The 14,695-nt window shown below is 35.7% G+C and overlaps 1 protein-coding gene across 1 annotated transcript in view; it reads right to left on the minus strand.

The window, feature by feature from the left end:
• ME1 (malic enzyme 1) overlaps positions 1 to 14,695 on the minus strand; it is a 189,691-nt gene that overhangs the window by 82,775 nt on the left and 92,221 nt on the right. The gene's annotated exons all lie outside the window — the stretch shown is intronic.

The raw sequence follows: 14,695 nt of genomic DNA on the forward strand, positions 1-14,695 counted from the left end.
GGGAGAGATAAAATCCTAAGCAGACTCCATGCTCAGTGCAGAGCCTGACACAGGGCTTGATCTCAGCACTGTGAGATCATGACCTGAGCCAAAATCAAGAGTCAGACATTCAACCAATCGAGCCACCCAAACATCCCTAAAGTTCATTTTCTGGCATGATTCATATTCTAGTAAGGAAAATAGGGCATAATAGGGAATATTAAATTCACAAGACTCAAACAAATAGAATAAAACCAATGGAAAACATTTACACCCCTATTAAAGGAATGCTGGAATTAATGCAATTAGAATTAATGACTTGAATAAAATAGTATTAGGCAAGGAAAGCATCTGAAAGGAAAAAGTTGTAAACCATGTTCACCAAGAGATGAAGGCTGGGTCAGGATATAGGCAAAGATGTAAAACTAACAAAATATTTGAGAATTTACCTTAAATCTTTGAAGAAATATATATACGTATTCTTAAATACATATACCTAAGGCATGCCTACAGATTTCTAATTGTTCTATGACCTCCCTTTTTCATTCACTTGAAAAAAAAGTAGAGAGAAAGATAGAATTTTTAAGAAAAACATGGCTATACGTAAATTGTCAATCTGATCTTTCTTTGTATGGGCAAGTGGAAAAAAATTCTGAGTCATAAATTTGATTTGAGTCATGTTCCTTGGTAAGTGACATCGTTGCTGACTTCTCTCATATTGACAGACATTCTTTCCATCTGACTTTTTTTTCAAATAGTTTACATCACCTTTGGACCACAGAGAAGAATAGCAGATGGTGTCCCACAGGGTCATATGTTTTCATTAAATTTCTTATGAAAACCAAAGTAAATTATGCTGATTATAATGATGGGTGGAGTCCAAAAGGTCTCACAGATTTACAGATAAAATCATCAAAGTTATAAATATATCCATTCAACTAAAGGGAAAAAAAAAAAAGGATGAGGTAGAAAAGGCAATGATTGGAACAGGTGGAATAAGGCAGCAGAGAAAGTCAGCCATGCAATTAACTGCAGCAGAAATGGCAGAAAGACAAACAACAGGAAAGTATGTTAAGGCCAAATATTTGGTAGAATGGTGAAGAAACCATTAAATTGCAACCTTGAGTAAGGGTGAAGACCACATAAACTCACATTTCTGGTGAATTCTTTAAAAAGAAAGACCATTATAAAGAATAATAAAAATAAATTTAGTAAATCTGGCCATGATAATCAGGGGCTATATATCTTATTCCTTTGAAATCTGATATATGACCTTCAAGAACTTTTACCAAATTAATAGCTTCTCTGAAAAGTCTGGTCTGAGACACCCATTCAATACTGAATGGGTGAAAAAAAAAGCATCACTTTATGAAAACACCATCATCACACCTTGCAGCATATGGCAGGCGGTATGGCTTCAGACTAAGATTATTTTCCTTAAATACTATGTGAGAGATCATAATAAAATTTGTGATGGCAGCCACGGTTGGGGAAAGTCTCTAAATATTATAATAATCATGTTTGTGGTCATTCCTGGTGATTCCAATTGACTTTTAATTTTAATCATTTAAAGGAAAAAAGGAAAAAAAAATTAAAAATACAGTCCTTGCTGGAGTTTTTATTTCTTTCATTAAAAAATGTAATACTAGCTTTTAAAAACTCAGGACGCCTGGGTGGCGCAGTCGGTTGGGCGTCCGACTTCAGCCAGGTCACGATCTCGCGGTCCGTGAGTTCGAGCCCCGCGTCAGGCTCTGGGCTGATGGCTCAGAGCCTGGAGCCTGTTTCCGATTCTGTGTCTCCCTCTCTCTCTGCCCCTCCCCCGTTCATGCTCTGTCTCTCTCTGTCCCAAAAATAAATAAACGTTGAAAAAAAAATTAAAAAAAAAATAAAAACTCACTTAAGGTATAGCTTTTTTTTCCATTTAGTTACTAATCATCAATGGAGTTCTGATACAGAGAATTTTTGGTAGCAAAACTGAAGCAGTCATTCCATTTTAGGGGCAACTGATTCAGGAAAAAGAATCAGTTGGGGATGTAAAATGGGGAGGTGTAAAAATGTAGTTTTGGAATGTGTTCAAATTCAATTTTTTTATCAACTTAAAACCAACCATTATACACATAGGATTTTGTATGCAAACCTCGCAGTAATGACAAAGCAAAAACTTATTAAAAATACACAAGAGATAATGACAAAAAAATATGAACATAAAAGAAAGCAATCAAAGAAGGAAAGAGAAAGAGAAGTCATAGAACAATGAAAACATGCAGAAAACAATAAATTGGAAATAAATAAATACTTACTTATTTACTTATTTGAAAATAAGTTTATACTTACTTATTTACTTATTTGGAAATAAGTTTCCAATTTACTTAAATTGGAAATAAGTAAATACTTATTTACTGTAATACTTACAATAATTACTTTAAATGTATATGAACTAAATTATCCAATCAAAAGACAGAGTGCTCCAATGGATGAGAAAACAAGATGTATCTATATGCTGACTATAAGGGACTAACTTCAGAAGTAAGGACACACAGAGACTAAAAGGGAAAGGACAGAGAAAGATATTCCATGCAAATGGAAATGAAAATAAAGCTGGTGTAGCTATATTCACATCATACAGAATAGACTTAAACAATGTAATAAAAGACAAAGAAGAACATTACATAATGATAAAGGGGTCAATCCAGCAAGAAGATATAACATTTATAAATACATATGCATCCAACATATGAGCACCAAAATATATACAGCAAATATTAACAGACCTAAAGGAAGAAATTGACAGCAATATAATAGTAGTGGAGCACTTTAACATCCTACTTACATCACTAGAGAGATCATCCAGACAGAAAGTCAATAAGGAAACACTGACCTTAAATGACATGCTAGACCAAATGAATTTCATAGATATACCCATTTAAAAAAGCAGCAGAATACATATTCTTCTCAAATGCTCATGGAACACTCTCCAGTGCTAATCGTACGTAAGATCACAAAACAAATCTCAATAAATTCAAGAAGACATATTATATCAAGCAGCTTTTCTGACCACAATGGTATGAAACTAGAAATCATTACAAAGAGAAAACTGTTAAAACTACAAATACATGAAGATTAAACAACATGCTGCTGAGAAAACAATGGGCCATCAATGAAATCAAAGGAGAAATCAGAAAATAGCTAGAGACAAAAACAGAAACACAACATTCAAATCTATGGGATGCAGCAAAAGCGATTGTAAGAGGGAAGTTCATAGTAATAGAGGTCTACCTCAAGAAACAAGAAGACTCTCAAATAAATAATTAACTTCACATCTAAAGGAACTAGGAAAAGAACGAATGAAGCCTAAATAAAGTTAGGAGAGGGAAGAAAATAATAAATGTCAGAACAGGAGTAAATGAAATAGAGATGAAAAAGACAATAAAAAAGATCAATGAAACTAAGGGCTGATTCTCTGAAAAGATAAGTAATAGTTACAAAGCGAGGCAAACCAAGAAAAAAAAGGGGGGGCTCAAAGATATAAAACCAGAAATGAAAAAGCAGTTACAACTGTAACCACAAAAATACAAAGGATTATAACAGAATATTACAAAGAATTATACAACAAATTGGACAACCTAGAAGAAATGGTTAAATTTCTAGAAATACACAATTTTCCATGACTGAATCATGAAAAATATAAAATCTGAATAGATTAATTTCTTGTAAGAAGATTGAATCAGTAATCAGAAACCTCCCAACAAACAAAAGCCCAGGATCAGCCAATTTCACAGGGTAATTCTACCAAATGTTCAAAAAAGATTAACACCTATCCTTCTCAAACTGTTCCAAAAAAACTGAAGAAAAGTAAATACTTCAAAACTCATTTTACAAGGCCAGCATTACCTTGAAACCAAACTCAGGTAAGGACACTACAAAAAAAAAGGGGAGGGGGGAATTATAGGCCAAGATCCTTGATGAACATAGAGACAGAAATTGTCAACAAATATCATCAAACCAAATTCAACAATACATTAAAAGGATCAGATAGGATGATCAAGTGGGAATTATTCCAGGGAAGCACAAATGGTACAACATCTACAAATCAATCAATGTGACATACCACACTAACAAAATGAAGAATAAAAATCATATGATCATCTCAACAGATGCAGAAAAATATTTGGCAAAATTCAGTATCATTTATGATAAAAACTCTCAACAAAATAGGTACTGAGAGAACTTATCTCAACATAACAAAAGCTATATATGACAAACCTACCATCAATATCATATTCAATAGTGAAAAGCTGAAAGCTTTTCCTTTAAGTTCAGAAACAAGATGAGGATGTCCACCCCACCACTTACCTTCAGCACAGTATTAGAAGGTTTTAGCTACAGCAATCAGACAAGAAAAAAATAAAAGTCATCCAAACTGGAAAAGAAGAAGCAAAACCATTTCTATTTGTAGATGACATGATACCATATACAGAAAACCGTAAAGTCTCCACAAAAAAACAAAAAACAAAAAACAAACAAACAAAAACTTGTCAGAACTAATAAACAAATTCAGTAAAGTTACAGGATACAAAACTGATATACATAAATCTATGGGGTTTGTATACAATAATAACAAAACATCAGAAGGACAAATTAAGAAAAAAATCTCATTTAACAATGTATCCAAGGGGTGCCTGGGTGGCTCAGTTGGTTAAGCGTCAACTTTGGCTCAGGTCAAGATCTCACGGTTCGTGGGTTCAAGCCCCGCATCAGGCTCTGTGCTGACAGCTCAGAGCCTGAAGCCTGCTTCGAATTCTGTGTCTCCCTCTCTGCCCCTCTCCCACTCATACTCTGTCTCTCTCTCTCTCTCTCTTAAAAATAAACATTAAAAAAATGCATCCAAAAATATTTAGTAATAAATTTAACCACAGAAACAAAAGACCTGTACACTGGAGGCTGTAAGACATTGACGAAAGAAACTAAAAAAGACAGAAATAAATGGAAAGATACTCCATGCTCATGAACGGGAATAAATAATATTGTTAAAATGTCCATAATACCCAAAGCAATTTACCGATTCAGTGCAATCCCTATGAAAATTCCAATGGCATCTGTCATAGAACTAAAACAAATAATTCTAAAATTTGTAGGGAACCAAAAGAAATCGCAAATAGCCAGTCTTGAGAAGTAATAACAATGCTGGAGGTATCACACTCCCTGAATTCAAACTATACTACAATGTAGTATTTGCATAAAAACTGACATACAGATCAACAGAACAGAATTGAGAGCCAAGAAATAAATGCACACATATACAGACAATTAATTTATGGCAAAGGAACCAAGAGCATAAAATAAAGGATAGTCTCTTCAATAAGTGGTGCTGGGAAGACTGGACAGCCACATGCAAAAAAAAAGAAAAAAGAAAAAAAACAAACAAAAAACAAAGAATGAAACCAGAACATTATATTACACTGTACATAAAAATTAAAATGGAATAGACTTGACTGTAAGACCTGAAATCATAAAATTCCTAGAAGAAAACATAGGTGGTAAACTCCTTGACAATGGTCTTAGCAATCTATTTCTGGATCTGACTCCAAAGGCAAGGGAAACAAAAGCCAAAATAAACAATTAGGACTATATCAAACTAAAACGCTTCTGTACAGTGAAAAGAGCCACCATAAAAACAAAAAGTGAACCTATTGAATGAGAGAAGATATATGCAAATCATAAATCTGATAAGAGATTAGTATCCAAAATATACAAAGAATTCAGTCAACAATAAAAAAAATCAAACAACCTAATTTAAAAATGGGCAGTAGATCTGAACAGACATTTTTCCAAAGAAGACATAAAGATGGCAAAAAGACACATGAAAACATGTTTAAAAGCCACTACTCATTTGGGAAATGCAAATCAAAACCTCAATGAGATATCACCTCATACCCGTTAGAATGACTATCATCAAAAAGAGAAGAAATGACAAGTCTTGGAGAGGATGTGGAAAAAAGGGAATTTAAACTGCTGCAGAAATATGCAAAAGAGTATAGATTTCTCAAATATTTAAGAATACATTCAGCATATGATCCAGCTATTCCACTTTTGCATATTGATCTAAAGAATATGAAAACACTTACATGAAAAGGTATATTCATCCCTGTGTTCACTGAGGCATTATTTACAGTAGCTAATGTATGGAATTGGCCTGAAGTGTCCATTGATAGATGAATAGATAGAGGAGAAGATACACACACACACACACACACACACACACACACAATGGAATACTACTTAGTCATAAAAAATTAAAATCTTGCCATTTGTGACAAAATGGATGGACCTTGTAGGAATTTGCAAAGTAAAGTAAGTCAAAGTTAGAAAGACAAACACTGATTTCATTGATGTGTGGAATCTAAAAAAGAGAAACAGACAAAAAATACAGAAAAAAAAAACCCTCATAGAGCAGAGATTGATGGTTAGCAAGAAGAAAGGGAGTTGGAGTGGGCAAAATGGTTTTAAAGAGGGTTATCTGTTGGTGACAGACGGTAACCAGACTTTTGGTTGTGATCACTTTGTAGTGTATACAAATGTCATATTAATGCTGTATACCTGAAACTTACATATTATATACCAATTATACCATAATTAAAAAAATACTACTATGAAAAGTATAAACAGAAAAACAAATATAAATATGTAAGGAATGCATACATTTGGTGATTTTAATATATACTTGACAATATGCAAGGATTATAAGAACCTTAATACAGTATTTCGTAAAATTAAATTACATGAGAAGAAGGAATTCTTTGAAATACAAGACTTCTTCCTGGTATGCTTGTACAAAACAAGTGACAAGCGTTGGCAAGGATGTGGAGAAAAGGGAAGCCTCGTGCATTGCTGGTGGGAATGTAAATGGGTGTAATCACTGTGAAAAAGACTATGGAGGTTCCTCAAAAACTTAAAAACAAAAATGTCATATGATCCAGTAGTTCCACTATTGGCTATTTATCCAAGGAAAACAAAAAACACTATTTCTAAAAGATATATGCATCCTTATTTACAATAAATATGCAATTATTTATATATTTACATATTTGTACACAGTATGTAAATATGAAGCGTTATACATATAATACTCAAGATATGGAAGCAACCCATGTGTCCATCAATAGATGAATGGATAAAGAATATGTGGTGTATGTACACAATGAAATATTACTCAACCATAAAAAAAAATGATATCTTGCCATTTGTGAGAACACGGATGGACCTAAAGAGTATTAGGCTAAGTGAAATAAGTCAGAGAAAGACAAGTACCATTTGATTTCACTTACATGTGAAACCTAAAAAACAAAACACACAAAAAAGACACGAAGAAACGCATACATACAGTGAACAAATTGGTGGCTGCCAGAGGGAAGAGGCAAGACAGATGGGTAAAATGAGGCAAGGAGAATGAGAGGTACAGGCTTCCAGTTATGGAATGAATAAGTCACAGAGATAAAAGATAAAAGCAATACAGTTGATGGCATTTTAATAGTGTATGGTGACAGGTGGTAACTACACTGGCAGTAAGTGTAGCATAATTTATAGAGTTGTTGAATCACTATGTTGTACACTTGAAACTAATGTAACTTTGTGTGTCAACTATACTTCAATTTTTAAAAATTGAACAAACAACCAAAATAACAAAACAACAACAACAAAAAGAGCTCACAAATATAGAAAACAAACTGGTGGTTGCCCGACGAAAGAGGGGTAGGGGATAGGTGAAATAGGTAAAGGAGATTAAGAGTTACAAACTTCCGGTTGTACAATAAATAAATCACAGGGATGAAAAGTACAGCATTTGGGAATATAGTCAATATTATGATAACATATGGTGACAGATGGTAACTACCCTTACCGTGGTAAGAACTGTGTGATGTATAGAATTGTTGCATCACTCTATAGTACACCTGAAAGTGAAATAAGTTAAAAATAGAACTACCTTATGATCCAGTAATCATACTACTGCCTATTTACCCCCAAAATACAAAAACACTAGTTTGAAAGTACATATGCACCCCTATATGTATTGCAGCATTATTTGCAACAGACGAACTACGGAAGCAGCTCAAGTGTCCACCAAGTGACAAATGGATAAAGAAGATGTGGCATATGTATACAAAACAGAATGTTATTCAGTCATAAAAAAGAATTAATTCTTGCCATTTGCAACCATATGGATGGAGCTAGAGATTATTATGCTCAGTAAAATAAATCAGAGAAAGACAAATACCATACAATTTCATTCACATGGAATTTAAGAAACAAAACAAATGAGCACAGGGAATAAAAAGAGAGAGAGAGAGAGAGAAACCAAGAAACAGACTCTCAACTATGGAGAACAAGAGGGGAGGTAGGGGGATGGGCGAAATAGGTGATGGGGATGCAGGGCACACTTATCACATGAGTACTGAGTAATGTATAGAATTGTTGAACCACGATATTGTGCCCCTGAAACTAATAGAACACTGTATGTTAACGATACTGGAATTAAAATTAAAAATTACTTTAAAAAATGAAGCCAATATAACATGGTATGTCACTATATTTCAATAACAATTTTTAACAAACATGAAAAAAACTCCCTCTTACCAAAAAGATGAATGACTAGATGAGGTCACCAAGGAAGTGAGGATAATAGTAAAGAGAAGAGTTTTAAGCTCCAACCCTGAAGCACACTAAAGTATAGAGGTTAGGGGAACGAGAATAAACAAGACAAGCAAAGTGTGTAGGGGCCATCACTGAGGTAGAAGGAAGCCAAAGAGAGTGTGCTGGAAACAAAGGGAAGAAAATCATATAATGAAAATGCTCAGTGAATATATTTGGGCATAAAAATCATTCTTTATTTGGTATTATTTTCTTAACTATACTCTCAGATGTAGAATTACTAGGCCCAATTGATGAAACTGTTGAAAAGGCAAGTACCAGGAAAACAGACCTGGAGATGCTAATTAACATCCAGGCTTATTAATCCAGACTAATTTATCAGTACTTCTGAATTCAGTTTTTCTGTTGTTTATTAATTTACCTGACTGTAATCAAAGAGCTCACGCTAATTTTCAACAAAAGTATAACTGAAAGAGTATCACAACTTTAGCAATAGACTTCGTAACAGAAATTACCTGTATCTATTAATAAACATAATAAAAGTAAAATCTATGCTCAAAAAGAGATAACTACATCTATAACATTCATCTGATTTACATAAATTAAGTCACCTATTATTCTTAGACAGCAATTTGTTTCCTTTGTTACATTTATTACGATTTCATTGTTTCATCTGATTATTTGCTGGTTTACTTGTTTATTATCTGTATCCTCTAGTAAAGAATAAGCTATATGAAAGACAGGGATTTTTTTTGTTTTATTCATCCCTGTATCCCCAGCACCAAACACAGTGCCTGACTTTCAACAAATGAAAAATGAATCAAAACAGTAAGGAAGAAAAACTAGGTAGTTTGACAAGACACTTTTACCACAGAGATCTAGCTCCTGTTAGGGCACAGGTAGTTGGGGGAATTCAATGGCTTGCTCCAAAATCCAATTTTTCTTTTCCTTTCTTTTCTTTTTTATTTATTACAAAATAATATCTATTTATTTTTGAGACAGAGACAGAATGCAAGTGGGTTAGGAGCAGAGAGATGGGGAGACACAGAATCCAAAGCAGGATCCAGGCTCCAAGCTGTCAGCACAGAGCCTGATGTGAGGCTCGAACTCACAAACTGTGAGATCACGACCTGAGCCGAAGTCGTATGCACAACTGACTGAACCACCCAGGCGCCCCTCTTTCTTTTTCTTTTTAATTTTTTTTATGTTTATTTATTTTTGAGAGAGAGATAGAGACAGGGGAGGGGTCGAGAAAGAAGGAGACACAGAATCTGAAGCAGGCTCCAGGCTCCAAGCTGCCAGAACAGAGCTTGATGTGGGGGCTCAAACTCACAAAAAGTGAGATCATGACCTGAGCCAAAATCAGACATTTAATCAACTGAGCCACCCAGGTGCCCCCAGTAGCCAATTTTTCTAAACCAAAAATATTTTGCAGGAGCCAGCACTTGTCTGTCATATGACTTGATAACAGAATATCAGAAATAGTCTATTGAACAGATTCTAAGATACGCCTTAATTACAGCTACCTTGAAACTTTTTTTCTGCTTAATTTTTATCTTTATCTAAATGTCATTATACTGAATGCTGTGACATGGTACTGAGTAATGTAATGTAAAAGCCAGAGGACCTCTCTAATAGATACAAAAATGCTCTCAGATCCTACAGCTCCTGAGCAGAGAAAGTTAATCACCAGGAATAAGGCATTAATCATCAGAGTGGTCAAACACTCCAAAACTTTAACAAGGTAGATCTGCTAAGTCAGGTTCCTGATTGGATCCTGACACATGAGATGAGATGTCTGGTTTGATGCCTCCCAAAATCTTGAATTTCCAGATTCCCTAAAACATTCTGAAGCCACAAAAATGGTCTGCCCTTTCCTTCTTGGGAATCACGTACACAGAAGCTTCCCCCTCCTAAGACAACATGTGCCTTCCTAACCTCCATCCACCTTCACCTCCTCTCCAGACCCTTGGGCCTATAACCAGGGTTATGTCACAATATAACCCACCTAAGACATACTAGGCCTAACAAAGGAAGAAAGGGGATATTCCACAAAGAAACTGCAAGATCTAGCTACTTTATATTAGTCAGAAGAGTACATATGAGATTAAATTCTGCTCAAAGGGGCTGGAATGTAAGTATTAGATAAGAGTTTATCGATTAGAAGGCACTATCCTGAGATGCAGGATTTACAACCAGTAAGAATCTCAGGAGATGGTATAAATTCACTACTAGGATGGTTCCTGGAAACAGAGAAGGTAAAGGCTCATATTAAATATTGTTGAAATGCCAGGAATGCTGTGGCAGATGGCAGAAGGGGGATCATGAGTGTCTGAGAGTAATTCTAGAATGCACGTGCTAAGTAAGACCAGAAAACCCATGAAATTACTATGTTCCACTTGAAGGTCCAGAAAACACACCATATACAAAGCAATAAGGGATACGCCAATGAGAAGATATCCACATTAGTAAGTTTTGTGGTGGTTCTTTTCTAAAGGACAGAACTGACAAAAGGAAAGGCTGTTAAAAGAATTAGGGTCAATGATAGCAATGGGGATGATAGGACCAGCTAAGGGTCAGAAGCCATGAGAAGCTAGGTGGACATAATTATCATTAGAGTGGCAAGGCTGGGGTTAGTGAGGGGCTGACCCACAGAGAGATAGTTTAAAAATACAGCATCTCTAGAGGCAAAACAGCTGACAAGGCTACTACTCAATATGTACAATCAAAATAAATCATAGATGAATGAACAAATCTGAGGGAAACTGCCCCAGTGAAGTCACAATCTCTCACTCAGTTTCCAAACCTGACCTAATTTTTTAACTCCGAACCATCTAGAAGCCTGGTGGGTGGGGGGTGGATGGTGCCTGGGTGGCTCAGTCAGTTAAGCATCTGACTCGTGATTTGGGATCAGGTCATGTTCTCGTGTCTCGTGAGATGGAGGCCCATGGTGGGTTCCATGCTCACAGTGTGGAGCCTGCTTGGGATTCTCTCTCTCTCTCTCTCTCTCTCTCTCTCTCTCAAAATAAATAAATAAACTTAAAAAAAATCTAGAGGGAAAGGTCTTCCAACACCATGGCAAGAATACAGGGTAATAATTCCCTTAATCCTTCTCCAATGGAACCTATAGCCCTTTATTCAGTAACTGTGCTCTGGGGACAGGGAATACCCAAACATGTCAAGGGCACAGAGTTGACAGTGATATCAGAAGACCTAAAGTATCTATATAATGTCAACCTCCTCATTAGAGTAGAGGCGTTTGGAAGCCAGTAATAAATGGAGCCCTGACCAAAGTCTAGTTCATAATGGGTCCATCCATTAGGACTACAGACTGATTTCCTCAGTCCCCAAATACATAATCAGAACAGACTTAGTAAGTGCCATAACACCCATATAAAGTCCTTGGCCTAGGAGGTAAAGAGCTATAATTGTGAAGAAAGTCAAGAGGAAGAATTTGAAATTGACCCACCCAACCCTGAGAATGTAATAAGTAAAAAATACAACACAGTATTGGGTGAGGTAGGGGGGGATTGGCAGAAATCAGTGTTCCCTTAAGTATCTAACTGGAACGCAAGGATGATTCCAATGAAGTTATCCAAAGCTGTTGGTGGTTCCACATTGCAGCTCAACTTCTCTTATCCACTCCTATTTCTGTCCCCTCCCTTGCAAAGGGGTCATTCCAAAGGTACTCCTTAATGAACTCCATCTCGGAACCTGGTTCCTGAGTAAGTCAATTTGCAACAGTCATTTTCCACCTTGAATTTAAGTTACATGTTCTTTTTAAATAATCTTGGGCTTATCTTCAGAACCATTTCCCAATTTAATTGGTGCCTCTTCTAGAAAACTTTTACCAAAGCAGCAACATGCTAGAAATATTTTTGAAAAATCTTTGGGATTCTTCTCTGGGAAGAGCCCATATAGAATTCCTGATATACAGGTGCTCTCTGCATTTAAAATTATTGACTTTTCATCAATCTCTATATCCTTATCAAAGATCTTAGGTAATCCTTCAATTCACTGTTTTTTAAAAAAAGCTTTTCTGACTCTATATTGACACAGAGCATTCAAAATTAGCTCATATCTCATTTTCTCCAGAAAGCTTCTCACTGATTCTAATAGAATTATTTCTATTTTATTTCATCAGCATTTAAGTATGTAAGTATATTAAGTATATAAGACATACAAACTATGTTCATAAACTTGTGTAACAGTTTCTTTGTAAGTATACTGAAGCCGTGTATATAAAGATAGAATCTACTTACTCAAATAGACAATAAAAACAATTATGCTAAGAATGGCATTTTCCTCTTCTTTTATAGTGGCACAATGTTCCCTACATACTCTCTGTTTTTGTTTTTTTTTTAATGTTAGTGCATTTTTTGAGAGAGAGATGGAGACAGAGCATGAGTGTGGGAGAGGCAGAGAGACAGAGGGAGACACAGAATCCAAAGCAGGCTCCAGGCTCTGAGCTGTTAGCACAGAGCCCAACGCAAGGCTCAAACCCACAAACTGTAAGGTCATGACCTGAGCCGAAGTCAGACACTTAACCAACTGAGTCACCCAGGTGCTCCTCTGGGGTTTTTTAAAAAGAATTTTATTTTTACGTAATCTCTACACCCAACGTGGGGCTCAAACTCACAATCCCTGAGATCAAGAGTTGCATGCTTCACCAACTGAGCTAGCTGGGCACCCCTAACATAATCTCCTGATTAGTGTTGCTACCTAAAAAGTTACAGGTAACTTCAAAACATTACATTATATATGAGAAACTACTAGAAATTAAACTAGTAGAAAAAAATACAACATAGTATTGGGTGAGGTAGGGGGGATTGGCAGAAATCAGTGTTCCCTTAAGTATCTAACTGGAATTAACTGTTCCATGCAATCTTGAGCTTAAACTGTACAGTTTTCCAACTATTTCTATGAATAAGTACAGCTTAACCAAGTAAGTTAATAACAACAATAAATAAATCAGGCATGTGTGTTTAAAAAGTAGCCCATGCTAACTGGCAAATATACTCTTCCTTGAAACCTTGGGCAATAGGAGATTCAATATATTCTAAATACTGTGCAAGCTGATGAAAGCACTTTCTGCTGTTGCATACAACTTCTTAAAATTAAACCTTACACTAAAAAAAACCCAGAAGTATGTCTCTAGTTACGGCTCATTCAAATGATGAGTTTATTTCTATGAAAAACCAAGGCAACGTATATGTTTTAAAATAGTACTTGGTTTTTGTGGTAGTAGCAAATGGGATGACTGTCCATTAGTGTGACAAAATTATCACAGAATACATTACTAAATTATGGTGGAAATTTCTTTGTTGAAAGAAAAAAAAATGGAAAACTTTATAGTAGTACTTGGCCCACAATCAAGTGCTACTGAAACTAGGTGAAATACAGTAGTGCACTTTAATCATATACTGTAGATTTAATCAGAGACTCATGAACTGTGATTGGATGTCCTGTTTCTTAAACACCATTCTGGACTTGTGGCTTATACTAACTCACACTTGTTCTCCACTTCCTCTGCTTCTCCTACCACAAAAGGGTCAGATACACCCACAAAGATGACTAAAGATCACATTTTATCAGCAGCCAGAAATGAAGTACAGACTGCCAATAATCACAGAAAGTCTTGCTCAGGTAATTTGGTCACTGACTACTGCCTCCTTCACCATAATCATGTATTTCAATAACCACAAGACCTAAAGATTTTTGTAAAAGTATCTTCAGGAATAGCAACAGAGACAACAGTTTGTTTAATTTTTTTTTAATGTTTGTTTATTTTTGAGAGAGAAAGACAGAGTGTAAGCGGAGGAGGGGCAAAGAGAAATGGAGACACAGAATCCAAAGCAGGCTCCAGGCTCTGAGCTGTCAACACGAAGCCCAATGCGGGGCTCAAACTCGCCAACCTCGAGATCATGACCTGAGTTGAAGTGGGACACTTAACCCACTGAGCCACCCAGGCTCCCCCAGAGACAATCTTTTTTGAGACAGATACATGACTTTATCATTTAGTCACTAATAACCATGACACTGTATGTGTGTGCGTGCGCCCGCATTTCAA

The sequence above is a fragment of the Leopardus geoffroyi genome, chromosome B2 (genome assembly GCF_018350155.1).
Source record: "Leopardus geoffroyi isolate Oge1 chromosome B2, O.geoffroyi_Oge1_pat1.0, whole genome shotgun sequence".
In the NCBI taxonomy this organism is placed as follows: Eukaryota; Metazoa; Chordata; class Mammalia; order Carnivora; family Felidae; genus Leopardus; species Leopardus geoffroyi.